Here is a 26,508-nt window from a genome sequence, read left to right as displayed (position 1 = left end):
TCCAGGCTCCCGAGCATCTCAGAGGTGTTCGTAGGAGCAGGTAACAGGATGGAGAAGAGTTCCCTATCAGCCATTGAAGTTCCAACAGCTGAATGAGCTTACTTGGTTTTTTATTTCCTTTTCTCTCTTCCTGCCCCACAAATCCCTCCCACCCCCAGCCCCAGTATTCCAGCAGCTCTGGGAAAGGCAGCCTGGTCAAACAATCAGCAGAAGCTCCAGAGACTGAGAGGTACAAAAGGGGCATTGAACTGTCTGGGTTCTTTGGAAGGGACTGTCTTAGTTCCAGATTAAAACCTGTCAAATGCTCCCCACTGTTTTACACGCTGGCTGAAGCAGCTTTCTACACACCTTTGGCTATCTTTGTTTTGGATCTGTAGCTGAATCCCCTCAGCTGTGGAGTTTAGTAAAAAGAGAGAAGTTGCTGAAGAGTTGGTAACTCCATTTAACCTTCTGTGAGATAATGGCTGTGGGGTGTCCCAAAGCACCTAGATTGTCCTTCAGATACTGATAATGTTAGGAAAATAGGATTTTCATTAACTGCAGCCGCTGATTTTTCTTTTCAAGAGGGAAGCCTTTTTCGTGCTGTGTCATTGTGATTATTAAAGGTTTGACTGTCCTGCACAGTGTATGGCAATAATGTCTCAGTGGAGAAAGAGTCTGCTTTTTCTGCTGTGATATCACTGTGTTCATCCAAGAATTTTTTTTTTCTTTCTACCTCCTGTTCTTTCGCCATTGCTTGCCAGTATTCATAAATATGAGTTATCAGCTGAACCTCTCCAAGTTTCCCTGGCAGAATGTGCCTTTCTTTTCCAAAGGTCTCTATTTAATATGAACTGCTCTCCAATCACTTCTAGCACCTGTTCTCTGGTTACATGGTGCATCAACAGCAATTTTAGAATTCTTCAGCAGCGTGACAGCTTGAAATTGTCATTTCTTTATGAACACTAGATGCGCTGAAATCATGTTAGTGCAGTTGTCATTTTCCTTTGTACTCAAACATTAGATAGGTTTTTGTGAGTTTAGATGGGTGGTGAACAGTTCTGCAGGAAATGAGAAGGGGTCTTTAGCCCAGGGTGTTTTTCAATGGTTATCCACAGCAAGGAGAATGCTTTTTGAAGTGGTAGATATGGGCACTTCAGCTTAGGACACAGATGAAGCTGCCACATGAAGGACTTTTTGAGGCACTTCATTATAATCAGTGGAATAACATTATCTTTACTAGCAGGGATTGAAAACAGATGATATGTTGGGGTTTTGTGTTGTTGTTTTATATATATATAGCACTAAAGAAAAAGATTTTAGCTCAAAACCCTAATGAAGTTATAAAATCTGTGATATTCAGCACAGGTAGCATTCAAATAGTGTTATTGTTTTAAGATTCACATTAGGAGTAGGTTAAGGTAGTCAGATGGGTGAAGTGTCTGTGTCATGTGGGGTTCATTGTGAGCATGTGCCAGCACCTCTGTGGTTTACACGGCTCAGAGCTTCAGGTATGGATTTTACATCCAAACATTCGTTGGCACATCCTAGATAGTGCTGCAAGTGGCTTTGTTTGATTTTAGCCATTTGTATCTATAGCTGAGAGAGTTCCCCAAACTGTCCATCCACAGTCATGTAAGAACTGCAGAATATTAATTTAAATTGACTGCTGGGCAGGTCATATTACTATGAGCAGTTACTTTATGTATGAATCAATACCCCTCTCAGTGTTAAGGCTGTCTCTAGCACAGCCAAATAGAACCCAAAAATACTCTCAGAAACCAGTTTTGCAGTTTCTTAGGCAGACAGTCCAGCTCTTAATTGGCAAACCCTCATGGTTTGTAGTGGGACTTGTGTAGGATGTTAAGAAGAGACAAATAGTTCCTGGAGTTTACAGTGAAATTACTCTGTATTTTCAGAGGGCCTCTGCCCCTCTCCTGGCTCTGACATGCATGACTGACACAGTCAATACTCATACCCAGAAAAATCCCAAATAACCATCTCTTTTCCTGGCCTGTCATGCAGCTTCTTGAACCATCACTTTGAAGCGGTGGTTGCTGTTCTGTCACTATCTGAAGGCTGCCATCTCTACAGCTGATCCTATCACCCCTTCCTCTACCTTTATCTCCACAGTGTTGATCCAGTCGCTCCTTGCTGTCTGTCTTGTAAATATGTTAACATTGACATTTAGAATGGCTTGTTTTCCTTTGCTCTGCTCTGCTCCTATCTTACCCTGCAATCTCTGTGTTAATTATTCTCCTCCAGTCTCATCCTCTTTGCTGCCCCTGCAGATGTGCAGACATTGTCTTATTTCCAGTTCAGTCCTTTTGTTCCTGCTCCTTCCACAGATTCCTCGGAGCTGTTCATCACTGGAAATTGTCTTCTCATTCCTACAACCTTTTGTTGTGCTATTTCACTTGATCTATTCATCCTTCTTCCTAATATGACCTTTATTTCCTTATCTTGGCTGTCTCTGAGATAATTAGTTCATATCTGGAACGATCTCTCTTTCTTGTCTACTGAGTAACTTCTCTGTTTTCATTAAGTTCTGCCAGAAATCCTGCCTAGGAAATCAGGACCACAGAAATCAGTAAAGACACTCAATTGACTTCAGGATTTTACACAAGTCTTGAGCAGTCCTTTACCTTTCCCTGATCAATAGCCCAAATAGTGTCACTTAAACTGTTCTCCATTATCAAATAGCCCCTTTTGGATTTCTCCTGTTTGCAGTAAATTATAAGATATTTGAGAATCGTTTCTGTTTCAATCTATTCATGTATAAAAAAGATGCAGTGGTAAATAAAATTTATTTCATCATGGAAATGGTCTGTGGACACCGAGAAAGAAGTTTTTTTAATTTTGTTGTTTTAACATTTAAATGGACACAAACTGAAGAGAATGGGGAACAGAAGGAGAATATACATGATTGAGCATTAATATTTTACTGTAAAAGAATTAAATATCCTAAGGAAATAATGAAAACTTCTTCCAGATGATAGTTAAAGTTTGATGAAATAATAATAAAAATTTAATCTTCCAGTTGAATGAAAACACTCCATATGTTGTTAAATGTGCCTAAATTTGAATTCAATTCTGTTGGTTTTTTTTTTTTGTCTCAGCCAACTGCTGCATATAGAGATCAGTTTGCTACAGATAAAGATCAGCCCATCCCTTGTTTGTGCAGATCATCTGTAACTTTTATCACACAGTTTTTCTTTTGGATCCTCCTGCTGTCCAAATCCTCGAGGGCAAGTCAGAAGTAAATGGCTGAGCAGAGTAAATTCATGTGTGAGGAGCACTTGTTCTTTCACAGACCGTATTGTATTTAAATACCCAGAGATTAAATACTGATTCTTTTTGAAAAGTAAACCAGTGCGTTTAGGACCATTGTAACCATGGAACAGGCACCTTATGGATCTTGGAGCATTGTTTTATATCTTATTTGTATTTTTCCATCTGCCAGTGCAGCTGTGACAGTGGAGCTGAGTGTCATTCTTGCACTTTGTGTTCTGCATCTGCTCCATAGCAGTTTATCTCTAAACCTTTTGTTCTGTGCCATTCCTCACTCTGTCTGTTCTGCACACTCTTGATCTTTCTTCTGTTTATCATTCCTTGCTCTCTAGTACATATTATCATGTACAGTATCCTTGCAAGTTCCTTCTTCACATATGCTGAGACTGTTAAAACTGTCTTCTTGAAATCCTTTGTAACAGATTCACTTCATGCCCTACACCTTTTATTAAAACTTACCTTTTATTCCTGTTTTCTTGAAGCTGTCATTATTCCTTCTAACAAGCACTTTTTTATAGCTAGTAAAATTTCATTTCATCTGGCACCCAGGTCATTCCCTCTGTGTCCACCATCATCAAATCTGCCCGTGAGTAGTCACAGCAAATGAATAATAAGTGTTTCTTCAGAAAAAAAAAAAATAAAAATCTGATCTGCCTACCCTTTTGTTTTCCATAAACTGTCGATTTCCCCTGAAACATCCTTTCATTTCATGTGCAAGACCTACAGATTTCTGTGACGTTCCTGAAGGTCCCTGACACGCTGAGTTCATGCCACAACTCCTGGGCTCCAGCCTGATGTGATTCCCTCTGTGCCAGCCACAGGTTTGTTTTCACAGCCTGTCTCCCAAGGGATGAAAAAATGAGCTTTTTTGTAGCTGTCCCTTACCATCCTGAGATGGGTTTCCTGCCTGGTGTATGTTCCCTATTTGGGGTATGTTTTTAATTTGGGATAGTTTTTATTTGGGATAGCCCTAGTTTCATGCCTAAGATGTTATAGTTTTCTGAAATTCTTTTCCAGGAGAATTTTCTGTAAATAAGAAAAGTGTTTTTGTAAACTGTACTTCATTATTCGTTCCTTTTCCTAGGAGGGACTTCTTACCGATGTCCCTCTGGTCTGACCAATGGCATTGAAGAAGTTTGCCTTTTGTTCAAATTGGTCTGTGTAAAATAGTGTATAAGAGAAACACATCCCAAAAATAAAAAAAGTCATTTCAGCCTTCTAAATCTCAGAGTCTGTGTCATTGTAGTGTTAAACAGCATCAGGGATTTGTTCTCTACCTGAGTATGTTCCCTGCCTGGGAGATGTTCCCTATTTGGGATATGTTTCCTGTCTGGGAAATGTTTCCTGCCTGGGAAATGTTTCCTGCTTGGGGTTTGTTCCCTACTTGGGATGGTTTTTTTTATTTGGGATATGTTCTCTGCCTGGGGTATATTCCCTGTCTGAGTTAATTTCCCTGCCTGGGTTAAGTTCCCTCCCTGGGATATTTTCCCTCCCTGGGATATGTGCCCAACCATCCCATTCCTGTGATCAGACACTCACAGGACAGCCTGTTTTTGGGAGTTTTCCCACTTGTCTGGCCTGAGCTGCTCCCAGCTTGTTGTGGTGGTGTTGGCAGCAGGGCTTTAGCTCCGTTTCTCAGGACCAAATTCCCCTTTTCCCTGGCGTACATCCCTGCTGGGGATCCCAGCTCGGCAGGATCTGTTGGGAAAACCATCCAGGCAGGATCAGGACTTTGCAGAAACCCCTTGCAGGTTTGTGCCTTGAGTGTGTGCCCTGTGCCCATCCCAAAGGCTGCCCCTGCTCCCTCCTGGGATGCCTTTGCTGCCCTTGGAGCCAAAAAACACCAGGACACGGCTTCACAGGATGGCCCAGGGCAAGGCTGAGGATCCAGGAGCGTTTAAAAAGCTGGGCAGGGCCTTGGGTTTTGGGCTTTGAAGGAGCAGCAGTACCTTAAGCATTCACCAGGCAAAGCGGGCGATCGCTTCCTGCTCATTTATGCGTGAGGTATCTCTGCACATCTCTGCAAAGGAATCTTCTAAGAAAATAATGCATGTGGCAAAAAGCCAGCCAGGGGAGCAGCTAGAGGAAAAGTAACTGAAGTGCTTTGATTCCAGCCATGAATATTCTAAGCAGACAGATACATGTCAACTTTACCTGCTACCTTTAGCACACGCATTTTGTTTAAACTCGGTACTGTGCAGGAAACATTAGATGCTTTTGACACTCCTGCTGCCCACATTACTTTTAACAACTCATCTGTGGAAGCTTTTTCAGAGCCTAGGGGTGTCATACTTCAGTGTGCTCATTCTTCTCAACTTCTCCTGGTTTGTTGTTTTGGTTTGTTTTTTGTTTTTTTTTTTTTAAAGCGAGTTTAATGAAACACATATTTAATTAGCAACACGCTATTGAATAAATACAAACAGATATGCCCCTGCACACAACACTGTTGAAGAAGAATATCAGTGTGAATTTTAAAAATTAAAGCCAACATTACAAAAGGCAAATATGTTGAATAAATAATGGCTGCTGCTATTTACAAAGCACACAAACCAAGAAGGGAACCTCCCTTGACAAAAATGAAAATATTGGGGGAAAAAACCACAGAAAAGCTGAAAGTATTTGCCGTAGAATTTTTATTTCTTTCTCTTTCATTACATTCCTTTGGGACATGGTCTAGTTCTTTTTATTACTCTTGTGGATGTGTTGAGGAACCTGCAGCACAGGGGATGAGAGCTTGGGTGCTGATGGCAGAGGAGGAAGAGGAGGAGTTGCCTCCAGTGCAGGAGCTGCTCCTCTCACAGCTTGGGCCACAAGGCTGCCTTCACTTGGGCAGATGTTTCTGTTCCTAGGGTGGCTGTTTAGACATTCCAGGATCTTTGAGACTCTTTGGTGAAGCAGAAAGTACAGGCTGAAGCTATTTTTGTATTGCATTAATATCTTCGTTCCTTTTATTTTCACCTATTTTCAGTATGTTCTGTTCCTGTTCTGTCTGTAGTGACGCTGTGCACTGAAGGGTGTTTGATTTTTAGGTATGACTAAGTTTCAGGGGTAGACCAGAAAAATTCTTCACAGGGGCGAATTTGGATGTATTTATCAAATAAAGCCAGTCCTGTATCCTCAACACAGATAAAACAATTACCACTCTGCAACACAGAGGATGTAGTTTCTACAGAATTTTAGAAAACTCCAGAGGTAAACATGTAACAGAATTATCAACTGTTTGCTAAGATTTATAGGAGTAATTTGTTATCACACTTATTTTCTGCTACAATACTAAGGTTGGGAGCAATGATAAATGCATAATTCAAGGGCTTGCATAATGCACCCTTAAGTATTTAAAGCTATTTCTGTAGGATCCTGGCCATCCATTTCTAAGTTCTTAGTCAAACTGTGTATTTCAAATCACCTTTTTTTTTTTTTTTAATCTTGAATTTTAAAAAGGTTCCCTTTCAGTATAATTATGATCTGTACTCTGCCAGCTTGTGTCTAACCAAACTCTTTGCCTTGGGGATTTGAGGACGTTGAATAAGTAGTGCTGTGGAGCAGCAACACATTTTCTCTTAAGATTCAAACACAGAAATAAAGAACAAACTAATGATCAAGAGGTAGTCTCACACAGACCTCGAGTATTCTGTAATGATATACAGACATATTTCTGCTTTTCAAAACAAAAATATATCCAAGACTGAACCCAGCGCTCATCTCCTGAAAGCACTGCTTATTATTCACTGTTAACAGATAAATGAAAAGCTGTGTTTGTACCAGGTACGTATCTCATACATTCGAGCATATATTCAGCATTTATTCCCATCACCCACTTTCATCTGTGTCAGCAGGAGAAGCTCCCCGTGACAAGCTGAGGATCAGGAAGAGCCAGCAGAGGTTGTTCACACAGCGAAATCACAGAGCAGCCCCAGCCTGTGACTCCCAGGGTGGGCTCAGACATTTACTCCCACCCACGCAAGGAGCCCCAGATTGCAGCTCCTTTAACTGCAGCTCCTTTCTGTGCAGTTCCTTTACCTTCAGTGCTTTACCTGCAGCTCCTTCACCTGCAGCTCCTTTACCTGCAGTTCCTTTCCCTGCAGTTCCTTTACCTGCAACTCCTTTACTTGCAACTCCTTCACCTGCAGCTCCTTCACCTGCAGCTCCTCTACCTGCAGCTCTTCTACCTGCAGCTCCTTTACCTGCAACCCCTTCACCTACAATTCCTTCACCTGCAACCTCTTTACCTGCAACCTCTTTAGCTGCAGTTCCTTTACCTGTAGCTGCTTTACCTTCAGTGCTTTACCTGCAACTCCTTCACCTGCAGCTCCTCCACCTGCAGCTCCTCCACCTGCAGATCCTTCACCTGCAGCTGCCTTTATCTGCACCTCCTCTAGCTGCAGCTGCTTTCCCTGCAGCTGTTTTACCTGCAGTTCCTTTACCTGCACCTGCTCTTCCTGCATCTGCCTTTACCTGAAGGGCAGAGCTGGAAAGCAGAGCTCCATCCTGTGCAGCAGTGACTTGGTGAATGATGGCACCACCATTCCAAACCATCTGGGGTGTCACTGGGGCCAGCTGTGCTGGCTGTGTCCCCTCCCAGCCCCTGTGGGGTCAGCAGCAGAAAAGGCCTTGGCTCTGTGTGAGCTCTGCCCAGGGAGACCAAAAACATCCCTGGATTATCCACACTTTCCACACAAACCCAAAGCACAGCCCCGTAATGGCTGCTCTGAAGAAATTAACTTTATTGCAGTCAAAACCAGCACAACACTCCCGGGCTTTATTCCCTCTTTTCCCTGGACCTAGCAGGATTAAAAGGAAGCAACTCCTACATAGGTTTGTGGCTCTGATGGCTGCTGCTGTTGGCTTTGGATGCAGTGAGCCAGAATTCTAGAAAAAAGAGCTGTTTCTGTAGGGAATAAATTTATGTAAAGATAGAAATTAAAAGAGAAATTCTTTCCTTAGTGCAAGATCAAAGGGAAGGACATGGGCGTAAAATTCATCTTGATTACTGATGAATTCTGAGCTGACTCTATCCCAAATCAGGTCTGGAGACTGGTGATCAGGAATGATTTCTCCTGACCTTTCTGCATGACTTTTCCCTTATTTGTCAGGTTTTGTTTGAGATTATTTTGTGTGTGCATATGGTTTGAGCTTTGGTTAGTTTGGGGATTTTTTTTTAATAGAAAAACTTTATCGCAACGTAGATAAAAATCTTGTAGATTTGGGAGCACTGTGCTTTTGCTGTTTGCCTTCAGGAGCTGTAGAGTTAGAACAGAGTTGAAGACTTGGAAATCCCACCTGCACAGTTCCTTAATGCAGAACTGGTTCAGAACGATGTAACACAGCCACTGTGGGAGTGGAGATCATTCTCAGGATCATAGCAGTGGAGGAATTCATCCATGAGACTGTATCTTTATTAAGCTCAGCTTCACACTATTAAGAAGTCTTGAGATTGCCTGTCCTTTTTAATGGACTGTAAGTTCACTCTCAAAATGATGCTATAAAATGATTCAAAGTGTGTCTGCCCAAAGTACAGTAACCCTCATCCTGTGTATTTACCAAAGCAGCCAGAGTGCCTTGTGAAGAAAATAAAATAAGAGAATGCTTTATTATTTCTGAGATGTGGCATAGTCAAAGGGCGTGCACATAAAAATACGTGTTGAAAAGAAATATGACAAAAATACTCTTCTAAAAGCTCCTTGAGGGATATCAGATGGATCCAGTGATTCAAATGTGAACAGCATTTTCACATTGGTGGTCCATTAGTCCATCTTTTCCAATGAACCTGAAGATAAGACATTGCAATGCAGTCTGGACACGCTTTCCCCTCATCTTCTGTTACTAAGCAACTTGGGTGAAAATGGAAAGATGAACTCACTGGTATTGATGTGGTGAGTAGGAGCACATCTAGGCTGCAAAACAGGATGTTGCCTTGGAAGAGAGAAAAATCATATTTCCGAACAACAATGAAAGCCCAAATTAAGCCAAGCAGTGATGCACACCTCTTTGTTGCTTCCCTAGATTTTGTTTAAAAACACAAGACAAATCCAAGGAGAATTCCAGCTGGACACTCATCCAGTTTCCTTCCTGCCTCAGACAGAGGCTGGAAGGAAAAACTTGTTTAATGTGTGCATTAAACACATTAATGAGGCACAGAGCAGCAAGATGTCACCTCCCCAGTCCTGCCCCAGCCCTGCTGCCAGAGCAGAGGCACTCACTCCAAATTGTGCAGGTTATTCAGTTTATGTGGCCATCAGGGAAGGACTGCAGCAGCAAGCCACAGCTCTAAAAGGTGGTGATGAGAGTGGAAAGTGAGCTTACTGCTGTTGGTGGAGAAGAATGGGAAGAGTAAGACGGCTCAGTGTAGGCTTGGAAAGTTTTTAAGATGTGGTAGAATGCATCTCTCAAGTCAGCCTGAAAGCCTGGCTAAGAGAATTGGGAGGTAAATACAAGCATTCCCTGCAGCGCTTTGTAGTTTCACTTTAGAAGGACTGGGGAGAAACAGAAAGATACTAAATGAATTGAGAACTTTAATCAAAAGGACTAAAAAAGAGATAAGCTGACTAGAGGAAAAAAAAAAATGCAGGTTAGCAAACAAAGAACAAAGAGAGTGTTTGAATACAATTACCAAGAAATAAGGAATAGAAATAGGGCACTCATGCAGACAGAGAACAGGGAAGGAAGGTTGAGCAAGACAGGAATTTCTGAAGATCCATATGGAGTTGTGCAGAAGGTATCGGAGGGAAAAAGGATGCAGAAGTTCATCTGTCTCTGAGAACCTAATTGAAGTGAAGGATGGAAATTGGGTCAGAAAAAAATAACAAAACCCTCCTTCTCTTCCTCCCAATTTTCCTTCTCTTCCTTTAATATTTATGTGTGTTATTAAAGAAACATTTCTGGAAGGCACAGAGAGCAGAAGCTCTAAGTATCCCTGCAGAGAATACCTCGCTACGACAAAATGTTCAACATTTGAGTCTGACTCCCTCTGAACACAGGAACAGGGACTGGAAACTGCAAATGACAGTGGGAAGGTGTGTGGGAAAGGCCAAACTCAGACAAATGACAGTGCAGCCAGGGTAATAAAGGAGACACAGGAGAGGGCAACGAGCAAAAGCAGTGACAGGGATGGGGGACAGGAGGGATGGCCCCGCAGCATGCCACAGCCAGGGTTTGACATCAGCAGCAAATGGATGGGAGCCTCTGAAGCTGCAGAGGATGGATCTGAGCTGGCACCCCAGGGAAACCCTGCCATGTGCTCCTAGTGTGGCAGCGGGAGCACAGTTTGTCATGCTGAAGCTAACAGGCAGCCCCCACCTTGCTGAACCCTGCAGTAAATAGGATATTGACAGTCTGTTCTCGGTGAAAACATCTTCCAGAGTGGCAGTAAACAGCACATCAATGGGTTTGGGTTGTCTCTTAAAGCTGTAGCCTGACAAACGTTTTCTGTTGGTGGCAGTGCTGGTTTAGTTTGTACCCATGTCCTTGTCACCTGGCCCTGGTGACACCAGACTGCTCAGGGGCAGGTGCTGGTCGCACCTGGGGCCAGCTCAGAACACAGAACCCAAATAAATGTCCTGGTGCAGCGTGGTGATGCCTCAGAAGGCGGATCAGGAGCAGAGACTGGGCAGAGCCAGAGAAAAAAGTAGAAATTTACTGAAAGGCCTTTAGGATACACCTTGGGCAGGACAAGAGCCTGGCCAGGGCTACACCCAACATGGACCCAAAATGGTCACAGAATGGACAAATGGTCATAAAATCTCACATTTTTATGCGTTTTGGTCCATTTGCATGTTGGGGTTGAATTGTCCCATTCCAGCCCCAGGCTGTGAGGTCCCATCCTTCTTGTCCCTCCCTCCAGCCCACCCTTGTTTGTGCTTTGGGGCTGAAAGTTGTCCTTGGTGTGCAGCAGGAGAAGGATTTGTTTTGTGTCCCTGCTGTGTGCAGAGCTGAGTGACACTGACTGTGAGCTCAGAATTACATCCCAGGCAGTACAAAATCTGCAAATATGAAAGCCAAAACTTAAGATACCAGTGGGCTGGGCACTACAGGCTGTGGGGCTGTGAACTGGCCGTGGAACAACCAGAGGATGCTCATGTGCACCACTGGCCCCCCCAGAGGAAAGACAAAAGGAATTTGGCTTGTTTAATTTGCATAGGGATGGTAAATAGACACAGACATAGTGACGTATCTGAAGCTTGGAATAAAATAATGTTTCTGGTGTTAGTACCCTGAGTAAGGTTAGAGATAAGTGGTTTGAGAGTCTGATTTAGGTCTTTACATCAATTTAAAAGTTTCTACCACTAATAAAGCCTCAGTTGCTCCATGAGGGACCTATTCTTTCCACCCTGGAGTTTCTCTCTGTTGACATGTCGGATATTGAGGTCCTAATCACATTTATTTCATTGTAAACCTCAGTGAAGGTCTGAAGCTTGTTTTACCAGGTGCTGTTCTTTCATATAAAACAGCAGGGTTTAATTTTAGCATAGCTGAAGAGGGTGGCCTTGTTGCTCAAAACACTGAACACAGAAAGGTTTGACGTGCAAAAAAAAGATTTCTCTGTGTCTCATTGCAGATGCAGGAGCAGGAAGGTGGGTGAAAGAGAAGTGTGTCAGATGTCTAGAGCAGCAAGCACAAGTACTGCCCCCCAAATAGGCTGAGAATAGTTTCTCTTGCCATGGGACCTGAATGCTGGAACAGCTTGGGTTTCTGAACAAGAAACACTTGATTATTCTTTGGTTCTTCTTCCCTTTCACGTGGATTTGCAGAAAGAGAATTTCATCTGTACTTTTGCTGTAGGACTGGCTTGCTGTGAGTATGTATCTGGCTCACACAAGTGACTCTGTGTCCCAATGGAAACAACTCAGGGAAGCCCAAAGTACCAGGGACCTCCTAGGGTCAGTACTTTATGCTGTGCTTTTTGATATAGCTAATTTGAGAGCCAAGAATGTTTGCTTCCTTCCCAAGGATAAGTGCATGCTTCACACAATGGGGAATTCTCAATTGTTCCTCTTTCTCTGCAATGACTCTTAAGGTATTGATACTTTGGAATCCTGAATCTGGGTTAGAAAATGCTGCAGGGTTATTTGTTATTGAAATGTGCAGCACTGTGCCACGGTGTCTTATAGCAGGTGAATTTCTGACACAGAGCTACCTGACTTAGCTCTTGAGCCCATGATGGAAACTTGGATTGTTCTTCTACTTTCATAAACCCACCCTCGAAAGAGCAGAGAGATGCAAACACTCAATTTCTTACTCACCAGGTAGGCTTCATTCCCATGCAGGCTTTCTGCCAACAATTACAGGTTGCAGTTGGCCAGATGGAATTTTAATTCTGTCCCTTTTGGTCACCTAGGAAAACTGGTGGAAACACCAAGGAAAGTGAACAAATTCCTGGCAAAACTGAAACCTCCAGTACTTCAAAAGCCAGGTATAAAGCAGTATATAAAATGACAATATCTAAAAGCTGCAACGATCCCCTGAGGGTGCCCCATTTCTTGCTTGGAAGAGAGAGTAATGGTTAAGGTCTATCAAATACCAGATTACTCAATTCATTGGAAGTAGTTGGGAACTGCATTAATCAAGAGAGGTAGCTGTTGTGAAACGCCATGGTTACAGTGAGGGAGCATGTTTGTTTGTTTGCTTTTCTGTGTAATCAAGCACACAAAGTTGGGCGAAACAAACGGATTAAGGAGCTAGAAATGAACAATGAAATTATTAACAGGCTAACAGCAGGCCCACTACTTTGGACGAGGCAGACTCATACTCTGCAGGTGTCAGATGATCTGATTCAGGCATCCAGACGATTCTTCATTACTGCTCTAACCTGCTGAATCAATTAGCTCTCTCATTAGTGGTTTCACCCTGGTGCTCATCTCTCAGAGAGGCTGTATTGCCACTGCAGGGTTTTTAGGGGACATTAATGGCCTCCACCCAAACTGCTGCATGTGCCAGGCAGTCCCTGCCTGCCCTGGTGTGCACACCCAGTCCCCCTCTCAGGGCAGCAGCTCTGGGTGGCTTCTGTCCAGGATTGCCATTACAGCTCCTGTTGGGATAACGTGGAGATACTCTGCGTGCTGCTCTCACCTCCGAGGGCATCTCCACAAGGTGTGTTGGATATATTCTGAACTTTTACCATTGCATTTCTTTCTTCAAATAAATGTGATTTTCCCCATAGCATGCCCATGGTTTAGAAACAGATGATCTCTCTGGGGGTTGATTTAAGCCTCCTGTGGAATTCCCAGGTGGATGTGGCACTCATCAGTTTTACTGCTCTTGGATACAAACCGGCTTGGGAAGGGCTCTGTAATCGCCCCCAGCACTGTGTTCTGCCACTCAGATGTGTCTTTTGAGTTATTTGGCTTAAATCAGTGTCATTGGGATGACAGAATGGGAAAATGAGGCCAGTCACCCTCAGTCAGCACAGACTCACTGTCCTACCTACACAGAGAACATTTCCAAACTTGGGAGAGGGAGAGGGATCTCACCGGGAGCTGTGCCTGAGTGAGCAGGACAGAATGGGGCTACTGTCTGTAACCAGCAGGGAAATGGAAGGAAAGAAACACCTGCTTTGGTTCTGGGGGAGAGATTAGTGTTAGTGATGGACGTGTTTTGGCAGGGTTAGGCTGGCAGCTCTCTGCAGACAGCACCACCCTCCCCTCTGTCCTCTGCCTTCTCTGTGCCTGTTTTAAATGGGTTTGGATGTCTCAGAGGGCCTGAACACTTAGGAGCAAAAACCCATCCTCCTGCAGACCAGGAGTGACTAAAATAGCTCAGACAGGAGAGAGAAGAGCTGCCTCACACCCAGGACTGGCTGAGTGCTGCTGGAGCTGGGGTGGGAGCGAGGATAACAAGAACATGTGGTCACTGGGGGGAGCAGGGAATCACCGTGCACCAAGCCATGTTTCCAGGCTCTATTTTGAGACCGTCAGGAGTTTCTCTCTCAGCAGCCCAGGCATGTCTATTGATTTGCATGCTGCACTTTCTGCTCGGCAGATACGCCGTAGATTTCGGAATACTTGCAGCTTAAAAAGAAAAATTCAGCAGGCAAGGAGAGCAATTCGAGGGCTGATCTCACTTTAGGCTTCTCAGGCACGGTTACTACTGCAAGAGGAAGAAAGAGAAATAATGATATCAAATCAATAAGTGAGGGAAAGAGTCAAAAAACCATTGTGGTGTATGAGGATATAAAAGAAGGGAAATATTACTGGTAAATGAACTGGACTAAATCCTGATGCTCTCTGAATGGGTGTGAGCCAGCAGGAAGGATTTGGCCCTCGATGATTGATTACAACTCCCTTTTCCTGGCGACTCACTGAAGCTTACAGTGAAATTATTTCTCAAAAAATGAAGACGTGTGTGTCAGTGTAAACACTGTGATCAGTTAAATGCTAACTAGCATGGGTTTGTGAAGTCTCATTCGTTAATCTTTCAGACTGTGTAAGAGAAGACTCTTTTGAAGTGCAAAGTATTATGATTATCATGATACGTCCATGAAGCAGGTTCTGTGCCTCACTCAAATGTAAGAAGGCTGGAAGTGGCACACGAGGGTGCCAGATCTGTGCCAGACCCTCATTCTCTGCTGCCTTCCCCGCATTCCTCTCACCTGGAAGGGGTGACAGGCCTTCTGATGTGCAGCGCCTTGAAATTCCCTCTTTAATTTCCTGCTCTCCGTGCTCGAGCTGCTCTGACACCTGCTTTGCTGCTGATGGCTGCTCGTTGATTATTTCCATTTTTTGAGGCATGTCCAGCTCAGGTACCTCTGACTATATGATCATATTTAGATGCAATTCAACATGCTCTCCTTGCTGTGCTTGTACGCAAAGAAACAGATCCTGAAACGCCTGGAAAAATTGGTAGGAAGGGCAGAGACTGCAGTGATGGGGCCATGAGATGCAGGGAGATTTTTTTGTGCATTCCCACAGCAACGGGGCCGTGACTTGCAGGGAAGTTTTCCCACAGTGATGGGGCCATGAGTTATAGGGAATTTTTTCCCCCAGTGATGGGGCCATGGATTGTAGGGAATTTGTGCATTCCCCCAGTGCTGGGAAGGCAGCTGTGAGCTGCTCTGCAGCCTGGTCACTGCTCCTGATCCACTGAGCCCTGCTGGGAGCTAAAGAACACTGCCCTGGGCTCAGCAGAGTGCCACACAAACACACACTGGCTGTGAGGGTGGCCACTTGCTCCTTACAGGCTCTCCCTTGTTAAATACAGAAAAAAAAAAAAATGAATGAAAATCAGTGTCACTGAATCCCACAGGTCACCCAAATGGTCTGATATGATTTGGCCTCGTGACACCTTGGGAGGGAGACGGAGGGCAGACAGATGGACACTTTTACAGCCTCCCCAGGAAAAGGGGGCTTGGATAGGGGACAGTGAAGAGATTTTGAATGCCTTGGGCAGGTGTAGGCACCTGTGCTGGGCTTCCACAGCCAGCTGAGAAATCCCAGAGTCTTGCAGCAGCAAAGAACGACCTGTTGCTGTTTAAACCATTGCACTTCTCCCATCTGAAGCCTCTGCCAGTCCTTTATCTTTATCCTTGAAGCAGCAGTAGCCAGCTTTTGAACGCACTACATCACAGTCCGGCACAGCTCCCTGCGAGGGAGCAGTACATCACAGACCCCCACTGGGTTCTTTGCCCCTCGTTTTTTTCTTCTCTTCTTCAGACAAAACCTGGCTCCTTGGGTAAAGCTGTGAGTGCTGGAGGGGGCTCAGCTCCCCCCTGCACAGGAGGGAGGTTCAGGGAAAAGCCTCCTGTGTGTAATCTCAATTATCGATAAATAAGTGAAAATTGATGTTTGGCCCTGGAGTTCAGTGCTTGAAAATGCCAATGAAGTAAATGGGGCTATAAAATCACTGACTTAAGCATCTGTCATACTAAAGAATCTGTAAAGCAGCGTGGCACAGGCACAAGGTATGCTTATCTCCAGGGACAAGAATAACTCGCAGCGGAGCTGAGCAGGAATGAGAATTCTCCCATGGGGATTTGCAGAAAGAACATCACCAAAATTTTTCTGGAGAGCTGACTTTTTTCCTCTGTGAAAATTAAAAAGGACACAGGAGGTTGGGGGAAGGGGACAAACTTTTTTAAAAAGCTTTTTCGTTTTTTATTACATTTTTTTTTTTCTGTCTGCTGGAGCGCCATGTGGAAGTACAAAACTTTTTCCTTCTGCTTTCTCATGTTTGGGCTTTTTTTTTAGACAGTAAACTGCAAGAAATTCAAAAATAAGGGAAAACACAGCCTCACCTTATTTACTGCTTTCCATCTACCAAGAGATGCGAGCCATTCACAGAAAACATCAAAAGCTACATTTCCTGTAATTCATATTTTCAGTTCTAAAATTTGTTTCACCAAAGTTGTCACTTTCTGTGAAATAAAGCCTTCTATTACAAAACTTATTCCTTGTTTAAAAAACATTCAACCAATCACAGCAGCCAGGAATACTGGTCCTCTTTTAACTCTTTTTTATCATCGTATTTTTTTCTTTTTTTTTATTTCTTTGTGTTAACTTGATTTTAAGGTTTTCTTTGCCTGTTAATTTCATAGTTTCCTCACCTGCTTCGCATCATTTTACTTGAGCAGTTTATTTATTAGCCAACCCTCTACTGAGATAAAAATTATAAGGAAAAAAGAAGGAAAAAAAAAAAAAAAAAGCTGAATATTTTGAAAATAAGTTAGACCTAGAGACAGCAAACTGCAATGTTTCACTCTGTTGATGTGTGACTTGAATTCTGATTCCATGGGTGATAGATCTATTGAATAAGATGTGCTTTGCATTCTTCAATGCTGTACACAACTAGTTTAATTTAAAAGTCTCACAGCCCTGTTACTCTTCAAAAAATGTTTTCATAGGTTGTCTGAAAGAATAACTATCTACGATGGACTCGCACCTGCTCTTAATAGCTCTCAGTACTGAGTCCTAATTTCTGAATGCTGTTCGACTTTTGTGTGTTTAGCACGTGAGTCCTGACAAGTTAGATAGCTCTCTAGCAACTTTCACAGTCTTCAAGAGATCAAGTAAATAATTAATTTCTGAAATGACACAGAACCCAGAGATGCTTCACAAACTTCCTTCCCCGCATCCTCAAGCAAGTGAAGTTACTGGAGAAGCCCCTGCCTCTTGAAATAACAAACTTATTTTGTTACAGGAAGGATATGATAGCTTGCAAAACAATAATAATTAATGTTCATGGTAATACCAATAAATAACTCTGCTTTTGTCTGGTAATTTGACAGCCATGCCTAACCTGAGCTGACGGACAGCGTTGTTCTGTGCACACTGCATTTTCAGTGTGAGGCTGAGCATCCTGCATTGCTGGGTGTGAGACAGGCATCCAGAGCAGAAATGCCCCTGGCCCTGCACAGCTGCACCAGCAGTGAGAGGGTTTGTCTGATTGCTCCCTTCCTACCTGGGTGAGTGCAGGGAAATGCCACAGGACTTTGGCTGCTGCTGTGGGGGCAGACTGTTCACTCCAAAGAAAAATCATTAGCTCCAAATTCAAAGGTGAATGGCAAAGCTGGTCTGGTTGTGCTTGGTGGACCACTGGGTCAGTGGGCTTGCTGGGATTGTGTTGTTTAGTGCTTTCCATGGATTTGCTTCCATTCTTGCTTTTCCTCTTGTAGGTAGGCAATGACAGCAAATAAGTTGCAGAAAATTTCAAGGCAAAAGCCCCACAAGCTGTCTGGGCTTGCCTGAGTGTGTGTGGGGTGGATCCCTGAGCCAAGAGGGTGGCAGGTCACACCACAGGTCACAGCACAAGTCCTGAGGTCACACCATGCCCCAGGGGACCCCAGGGTCTCCTCTCACAAAAGCTTCTCTGTGACCACCACAGCAGCTCCATCCCATTCCTTGCCACTTCCACACCCCGTGGGTGTCTTCAGCTCCAGGTGGGAGAGATCTGTCAGCAGGCAGGTTCAAAGAGGAAGGTTTTGTGAAGAGGAACTAGTGTGACTGAGCTCATTTAAGCTGTTTGCAGATTGTCTGAGGAGATCAAGACTGTTATGGATGTGTTTGTTCAAACTTGCTCAATTAATAGTTTTTATTTGATCTGGTGGATAAACTGTTTGCAGAGCAGTTCAGTGAGAGTGTTCCATTGATTATTTGATATTCCGTGTTTATCGTTAGGTTTACATTGCCTGTATTATATACAAGATGCAAGATTATTTAAGAAATGCCTCATCTATAACGTGTAATAGATCCTCCATCAGAGTAACGAGCAGCAGCCCTCAGAGCTCAATAGGAGGAATAGTTAATGCATTCATGAGCACATAGGAGTGCCATAACTTTGGGATTCAGCTGAGATATCCGTGCTAAGGAATGGATGGGCACTCACAGTTTTGTCCCCATAACTCTTGTCCATAAAACTCTCGTACCACAGGGGAGCACAGAACGTGGAGAAGTCACAGGGTGATGAGGAGGATTTCTCCAACACCTCTGTGTTTACCTGCTTGTGATGAAAAATGACCAAGAGAGGATGAGAGGCACTGCTTTTCTTGCTTTTCCTGCTTTTCCTGCTTTGCCTTTCTCTGGGAAAGGCTAGGAAGTCTTCCATTACAAGACCTGAACAGTCCCTGACCCACCAAGAGGAGCAGCACAACTTCAGGCATTCCCAGACCCTGGCAGAGAAACAGCTGCTCTCAGAGCAGTGCCACTGCTGTAAAACACAATACCAGCAGGCATTCAAGCACTCCTCACACTGCTGTGTCCACAGAAAGAGCTGGATATCAGTATTTTATCTCACATCTCCTCTGCCTGACCCACATAACGCCTCTCACTGGTGTGGCCGTGCCGTGACAAAGGAACCAGGGGGAAAACCACCACGGAAATTCACTGTATGACACATCTACTGGTACTCGTGCCTAAATTCACAGACAGCGAGGAACAGAACCCGGAGTCTCTGCAGAGCCTGGGGACCTGGGCAGAGCTGTGTGCCACAGGGAAGGCTGGTTAATGAGTAATTCTGCTGCAGGTACTGCTCACCCCACATGACTGCCTGTGAAGTTAGAGAGAGGTGCCAGCCTGAGTGTGGGAACTCAGGGTTTGTATATTTAGCTTGTCACTGCAGTCTGCACAGCAGAGAGGAGTGGGATGAGTGCAGGCATTGGCAGGGATTTATAACAGGTGTTGGTTCAGTGGAAGTTCTCGCTGTGATTAAGTATTTAGTGAAGACTGGGGTTAGTGCTTTGGAGAAGAGGCAGACATTAAATTATGAAATCTGTTCCTGTGCTCTGTGTGGGCTTCAAATCCAGGGTGGGCACTGCGTCTGCAAGGGCTGAGGGGTTGGGTTCAGCTTGGGCAAAATAAATCATAACCAGGGAAAAGGTAGAGACAAAGTTGGGAAAAAATGTTTTTATACATTTTTTTTTCTTAATTGTGTTTGTGTTTTGCCCAGAAGTGAGGGATGAGCAGAGTTACCCAGGAACTGCTGTGTCATATGTCAGCTGTGTCCTGCTGGCCCAGGACAGGTCACAACTGTGCTGGGGCCACAGGAGCTGGATCCAAAACTGTGTTCTAGGAGGTGAAGAGACCAGGAATATTTGCAATGCTGCTGGAGATCACTTCTCACGCGAGCACTGGCTCCATGGGTACCACAAAGGCCAGGAAAACAGCTCACTTTGGAATAAAAGGTTTATGAGTAAGATTAGAGTTTGGAAAGGACTGGCGTTTGCATGGATTTTAATTCCGCATTCTGCATGGAAATATTAAAGTGTTAGCAGTGAGGAAAGACTTTAGTGTTTGTCTTTCAGGCACAGAAGCAGAGATGATTTCGAGGAGGTTTTTATGTCTTTTGTCAAACAAAAGGAATGACTAACGTGTTTTCTTCTCTGCCTTGGTCACACAGACTGCTTGACAGATTGAATTAGGGTTGGAATTAGGGTGCATGTTTAGGGCCAAAGGAAGCATGCATGACCTGGGCTTTCTGTTGGGGCAGGAAATAAAATTAATTAGAAAATTGCTGTTGGTTACCTAGAAGTCAGTGAGAACGGACCATGGAAAAGCCCACCTGTAATGTTTGAGTTTATGACTGCATTTTTGGAGGCTGAGAGAAGCAGGAGGCTGCCAGCCTTATCAGGAACAAGTGCCTGATGTTCCATGTTTGGCTAAGGAATGGTCCCTGGGCTGCAGTGAAAGCTCAGCACGAGGCGAGTCTGGGGAATCAAACGCTTGTGAGTCAAATTTATTTTCATATTCTCCAGGGCAGGGAAATGCACGGCGAGATTGCACTCATCTCAAATGCATGGTGTGTGTCTGAGGCACTGATATCAGCTTCTCCCCAGGTGCTGGCTCCCTGATTTGGGGGCTGTGGTGGGAGTTGAGGGGTTGTGATCAGAGCAGAGAGCTGGTGAGCACAGACATTTCTGAGCTGAGTGCTGCTCTCTGTGTGCACTGGAACTGGAGGATGAGTGAAGCTGGCAGCAGTGAGGAATGACAACTGTTTGTTTTTCTTCTGGAATCTGCTCCCCCAGTGTCATAGGTCAGTGACAGGATTAGAGGCAAGGAAGAGATGTGGATCAGGTTTACTGTTGCAGTACTGCTGGTTTTCTAGGATAAAAGTTTTCTAGGATAATTTTTCTAGGACTATAAATGCAGTGGAATGGATAATCCTTGGTTTCCATCTGGGGCAAATCCACCTTCAGATGAGAGAAAGCCTTAGGTTAAGTTAGATTTGGAAAAGAGGAATTTCTGAGTTGGGTTTATTGCAGTGTTCTCACAGTCTGTGAAGTCTGGGATGAGGACTCAGATCAGATGGGAAGAGTTTTTGTGTTAGGATTCCCTGGTACAGAGATAGTGGTATAGTTGTGTCTATTATACATATATATATAGTGATATAATGGTATAGTGATGTCTGCCATGGAGGATGGGTAATTTTGGCCAAAAACCCCCAAAAGCATTTTTGAGTTTGCTTTGGGTAAATTTGCATGGGTTTGTGTAAGTGATAACATCAGGCAAGATGAATGTTAAAGCCCTGGTTTTTCTAGGATTCCTCTCAAATGAGGCTCAGCTAATTAAATGATTAGTGCTAAGATTTGGGAGGAAATACCATTTTTTCCTGAGGCTTGTTGTGACATCCTTCTGGATGCAGAGGTTAAAGTTTTATATCAGTGTCAGTGAAGGCAGAATTTGCAGAATTCACTGCAAAGAACAGGCTTAGCATGAGGGCAGGATTTTGGGCAGCAAATGTGTCTTAGTTAAGTTTGATGCCAAGCCCTGAAATTGCTGGATTAAGCTGAGAATAGGCAAGGGAGGGATGTTTCTGTGCAGCTCCAGCATTTGCTGATGGTTCAAGGTGGTGTGGGAATGGGATTGGGAAGAGCTCAGGGTATGGCTGGATCTTCTGGGCTCAGTTTAAGGACTGCTGTGTGTTTAAGGCTGATGGTCCACGCTTCATTTTCACCAGAGAATTTTTCTATGCCTTTAAAGATTTAATTAATTTAAGATTTGCAGAACAAAGGACTGACAGTGCCAACATGCTGCTGAATGCTGCACACCCAGGGTGGGTCCTGGGAGGGACCCCAGGGGCAGGACTGGGGATTTGCAGCTCTGACTTTGGTCTCAAACTGGACTGAATACACATGAGGAGAGAGCTCCACAGCTGCTGAGTGCTTCAGGAAGGAGAAATAAGGGTTCCATATCACCTGTGGGATTTTCCAGTTGCAGAAGGGCTGGAGAACAGTGTTTGTAACAGTGGGAAGCTCAGTTTTGATGCAGAAATCTGCCCTGTGGTTTAGAATTTTTCCACACAAGTGGTCACAAGCCATATCTGCCAAGTTCTGGGTTCATGTCTGCAGATGAAAAGCTCTGAAAAAGAACTGGCTATTATCACTGCTTGGTTTTCTTCACCCTTGTTTTCCTTTATTTGATGGAAACAATTGCTCTTCTGCCTGAAAGTATGCAAATTTACAGGATGAACCAGAGTGATTTCATTCTGTGCCCAGAAGTTAAAAATTCTCAGAAATCACTTCAGAAGTTTCAGTACTTCCCTCCTGCCCTGTGTCTGTATATTAGAAGATAAATAAATAAATGAAATAAATAAATAGATAGATAGATAGATAGATAGATAGATAGATAGATAGATAGATAGATAAATGGAATATATTCAACTTTGACATATAATGATTAGTGTTTCAAGCAGACAAGGACTTTTGGGGGTCTTTTAAAAACAAAAATTATTATTTAAAAAAAATATTATATCCTCCTGTGGTTTTACAAAGCATAACAAAATTTCTGGAGGACACTTGTGCAACTGCTCTGTAGTTGGTGCCATTTTCAGATCACTCTGGTGGAGAGTGAGACAAGACAGGAACACCCCTCTGTGTGTGAAATCATCAGTGCTAACAGCAGCTAGGAAATGGGCTGAGCTCCTCTGGATGATGCAGTTTGTCAGGAGTTTTTAAAGCAGAAGCACGATTCTTGCAGTGCTCATTTGTGCTCTGCAGGGCTCAGAGCACTGCAGGGGTGAGGGAGGAAAGTTTGTCCCAGAGTGAAAATTACGCCTTTTGGGGCTACCCAAACACAGAGGGCAGACAGAGTTAAAGGAATAAAAAGCTGTTCTATTTACTGAAGGGCCCTCAGGTACATTTAGGGCAGAGGAAAACCCCCAGGGGCTGCACCCAAAAATGGACCACACGTCACAGGTTTTCACAACTTTATAAATTTGGTCCATTTGCATCTTGGGGGTCAATATTCCAATTCCAGCTTTAGGTGATGAAGTCATTGACCCCAAGTTTGCTGCCCCCAGCTCCCTTGTGTTCCCATCTCTCAGGGCTGGGGCAGTGAGGGGTCCTTATCCCCAGCCCTGGAGAGGAATTGTTGTGTCTGCCCAAAGTGGGGAGGCAGCAGCTCACAGAGTGTGTGGGGTTTGGAGTTACACACTGAAGAACTGCAGGGCTACAGATAGATGAAAAATACAAAATCTGAGATCCTAAGGCATCAAGGCAGGGTGAGTGTCCCTGCAGTGACCTCAGCTCTGGGCACCTGGCACAGGTCCCAGCAAAGCACCACAGCCCTGGGAGTGCCCACCCTGTGTGCCTCATTCCTCCTCTGAGATGAAATTCCCATCCTGGGCATCCTTGAGCTCGGCTCTCCTGTGCCTTGGAGGATTTTCATTTGTGAACCTGAATGACTCAGAGTTTCAATATCCACGGACAGAATTCTTTCGAGAGAGAGATCTTTTAAATCTATTTTTAGATTAAAAAAAAAGAAGGAAAAAAAAAAAAAAAAAAAAGAAAAGAAACCAAAAAAGAGATGGCATTCATTTGCTTTCAGGTGTGAAAAAGATAGAATATATTTTCTCACTTCATTCTCTGTATTCACAATTATTTCTTGTAGAACAAAATCAGACAAATGTGCAGTACCCCTAAGGAAAAAGCAAAAAAGGACTAGCTCAAGCATTAATAAAAGGTATTTAAAATGCCAGGTACAAAAACATATTTTGAAATGCAGTTTTTAATTGATCATTTTCTAAGTAGGAACCTAGACAGTTTCTTTTATTTCTGTAAAATAAACTTGCTAAGTTTGAGGAGGACAAAACTTCTTTTGGCTAGCTTAGGTAAGGGATAACAGGACTAGAGGATTTTTTCTTTTTTTTTTTCTTTTTTTTTTTACGGCTAGGTATTACCTCCAGAACAGAAAAGTTATTTTTAGGTAGCTGAATGTCAGCTGTGTGATCAAACTGGTGATCACAATCCATGTCCCAGTGAACAATCATATCTTCTCAAAACCCTGTCTGAGGAACTTTACAGGCACTGGCCAGTTTTATCAGAATCAGGGGATTGTGGCTTTAATCCATCAAAACACTCAAATCCATGAGGAACTTTGAGCATATAATAGTTCCACTGAAATCAATCAGGCTGTGGATGCACTCAAGTGCTCTGCTGGGTCAGTGCCTGCAGCAGTGGGGACAGAGCTCTGCTCCTTTTATTTTACCTTAAATATGGTTTATTTTAGTTTAAATATGGTTTCTGCATGGACTGTGACTGAAGCATAATGACCACACAGGGTTGGGAAGTGGGTGCTGACAACCTGGTTTAATTATTCCATGCTGCCTGTCCAGCAATGTTCTGGGCATTAAATTAACTAAAAAAGGTTATTGGGGGGTGTACCTGGTTTGAAATTCTTATTTTTATCATGAGTGAGTCATAAATTAGGGGGTCACGGGGAAGGTGGGTTGGTTTGCTCTGTAATTTGCAAACATCCCAGTTTTCCAGCTGGAAATGGGAGCTGCCAGAGGCAGGTTTCACTCTCAGGATTGTTCCAGGAACATTGCCTGGTGTGCAGGGAAAAGAACTCAAAAAAGCCACAGGAGACAGGGGAGCAGAGGGAATCAAACCCTCGAGACAAGAATTCCAATTATCATAACACAGAGTGAAATAAAAGAGAACTACGGATAATTCATGGCACAGAAATGCCAGATGACTGCAGTGGACACAGAATGGCCATGGCCATGTGAAAATCTCAAATTCCCAAGGCGTGTCTGAAGGGACAGAGCAGTGGAGGGGCAGAACTGGAATTTGTTAGTGTCTAGCTGGGATAAAGGGCTGTGCAGACAAATACTGCACCTCAGGGCTGTGAAAGGAAAAGAAAGAAAGAAAGGTGGCAAAGAGGACAGGGAGTTTCTCCTCCAATTTTTGCTAAAGGAAGTAAAGAAAAAGATCATTTTCTGTGGAGTTACTCTGGGATAAGAGGTGAGAATCCAGCTCTGAGTGGTCTGTAATAAAATCAAATTGATCCAATTGGCAGAGAAGAACTACATTTGAGCAGAAAAATAATGTGAAGGACTTGTGCTTTTGAAACACAACAAAGAACCACAATGGCCAAGTGGGACAATGAGCAGGAGAAGAAAAATCACAAGTGGTAGTAGCTGAAGGATGGCCTTAAATTTGACACCTGCAAAATGGGAGTAGTAATTATGTTTTGTTCTTACTGTTAGAAAGAGGAAAACCATCGAAGTAGGGTGACATAAAATCTAAGAATCAGTGCTGGGGTAGACCATGTAATTTAGAGCTGCTTCAAGAGGATGTTAAATGGAAAGATGGAAAATAATAGCAGGAGCTGCATTTTCCTTCTGCAAATGACAGCAGTTTCAATCAGAGTCCTTTAAGTGCTTCTGGAAGGAAGCAAAAAATAAAATAAATTGTTGTTCTAAAAAGTGGTTTCAACCAACAATTGCATGCGTTGGTAATGTAGGGATTTCTTACCCATTTATTCTGCATGACTACCAGTTCACAAATCAACAATGATGGTGGTGTTTCTGCCTGTATCTCAAATAAATTAATCTCAGCCAACACAGATCACTCCATATTTAGCATCCTGAGAGCCTTAAAACAAGGTGTAGCTCATCTGCAATTAATATAATCAGAAAGAAAAGAACTTCAGCATAAATTCATTCACTGAATCTTAGCCAGAAAAATGTTGTGAACTTGAACAAGTTAAGGACAAATCAAACAAACAAAAGATAGAGATTGTAAAAAGACAAAAGATTCTATGTTGGATTTGGACGAAAAGAAAAAAAAAGAAAAAAAAAAAAGAAACAAAACCCCCAAAAAACAGCAAAGTGATTGGACGTTTTCGAATGAAATTCATTTTCAGCTTGGATAGCATCCATCTAAAGATTTTCTTCCCCTACAAATTAATAGCATAAAAGTCCCAGACTGTGCTAAGTCTTATTCAGAGCTATTGTGTTTGCTAAATGGAATGTGACAGCGATCTGAAACAGGGCTATACCACAGAAAATAATTAGTTGAGAAGTAACTTGATAATTTTACCACTGTGAAGAATGAATGGAAATCAACCTTCACTTTAATTATGTGCAAAGGAGAAGTATAATTACCTGCACAAGATACTAATCAGAGAAAATGATAATACATTCCTCTCTTATCTAGTAGATAGCAAACTAGCTTGCTTAATCTGTTCACCTCTGGTGTATCAAAGATAGCAAATTAGTTACTGCTGAGCTATCTGCATTCTAAGGTTACCTGAATCGTTTTATTCAGTCCTTGAGATAAATGCTTATGTGCTGAAATTTTAAAAAATAAAATTACCAGCCACCATTTGAATATTTCAAAGTTAAAGGAGAAAGTCACAATCGCTTTCTGCGGCTCCAGAATATCAACGAACTGTGGAAATGTGGATGCCCCAGAGGTAAGAGGTGGGCAGGAAATGAAGATGTTACCCTTGACTAATTTGTCACAACCTTCGTGTTTCCCAAACAAGGTTGTCAGGGGTGGTTCTTGAGAGCCCTTGTCAAGATTATTGATGT

Source organism: Sylvia atricapilla, chromosome Z (assembly GCF_009819655.1).
Source record: "Sylvia atricapilla isolate bSylAtr1 chromosome Z, bSylAtr1.pri, whole genome shotgun sequence".
In the NCBI taxonomy this organism is placed as follows: Eukaryota; Metazoa; Chordata; class Aves; order Passeriformes; family Sylviidae; genus Sylvia; species Sylvia atricapilla.
This window is presented reverse-complemented; position numbering follows the sequence as displayed.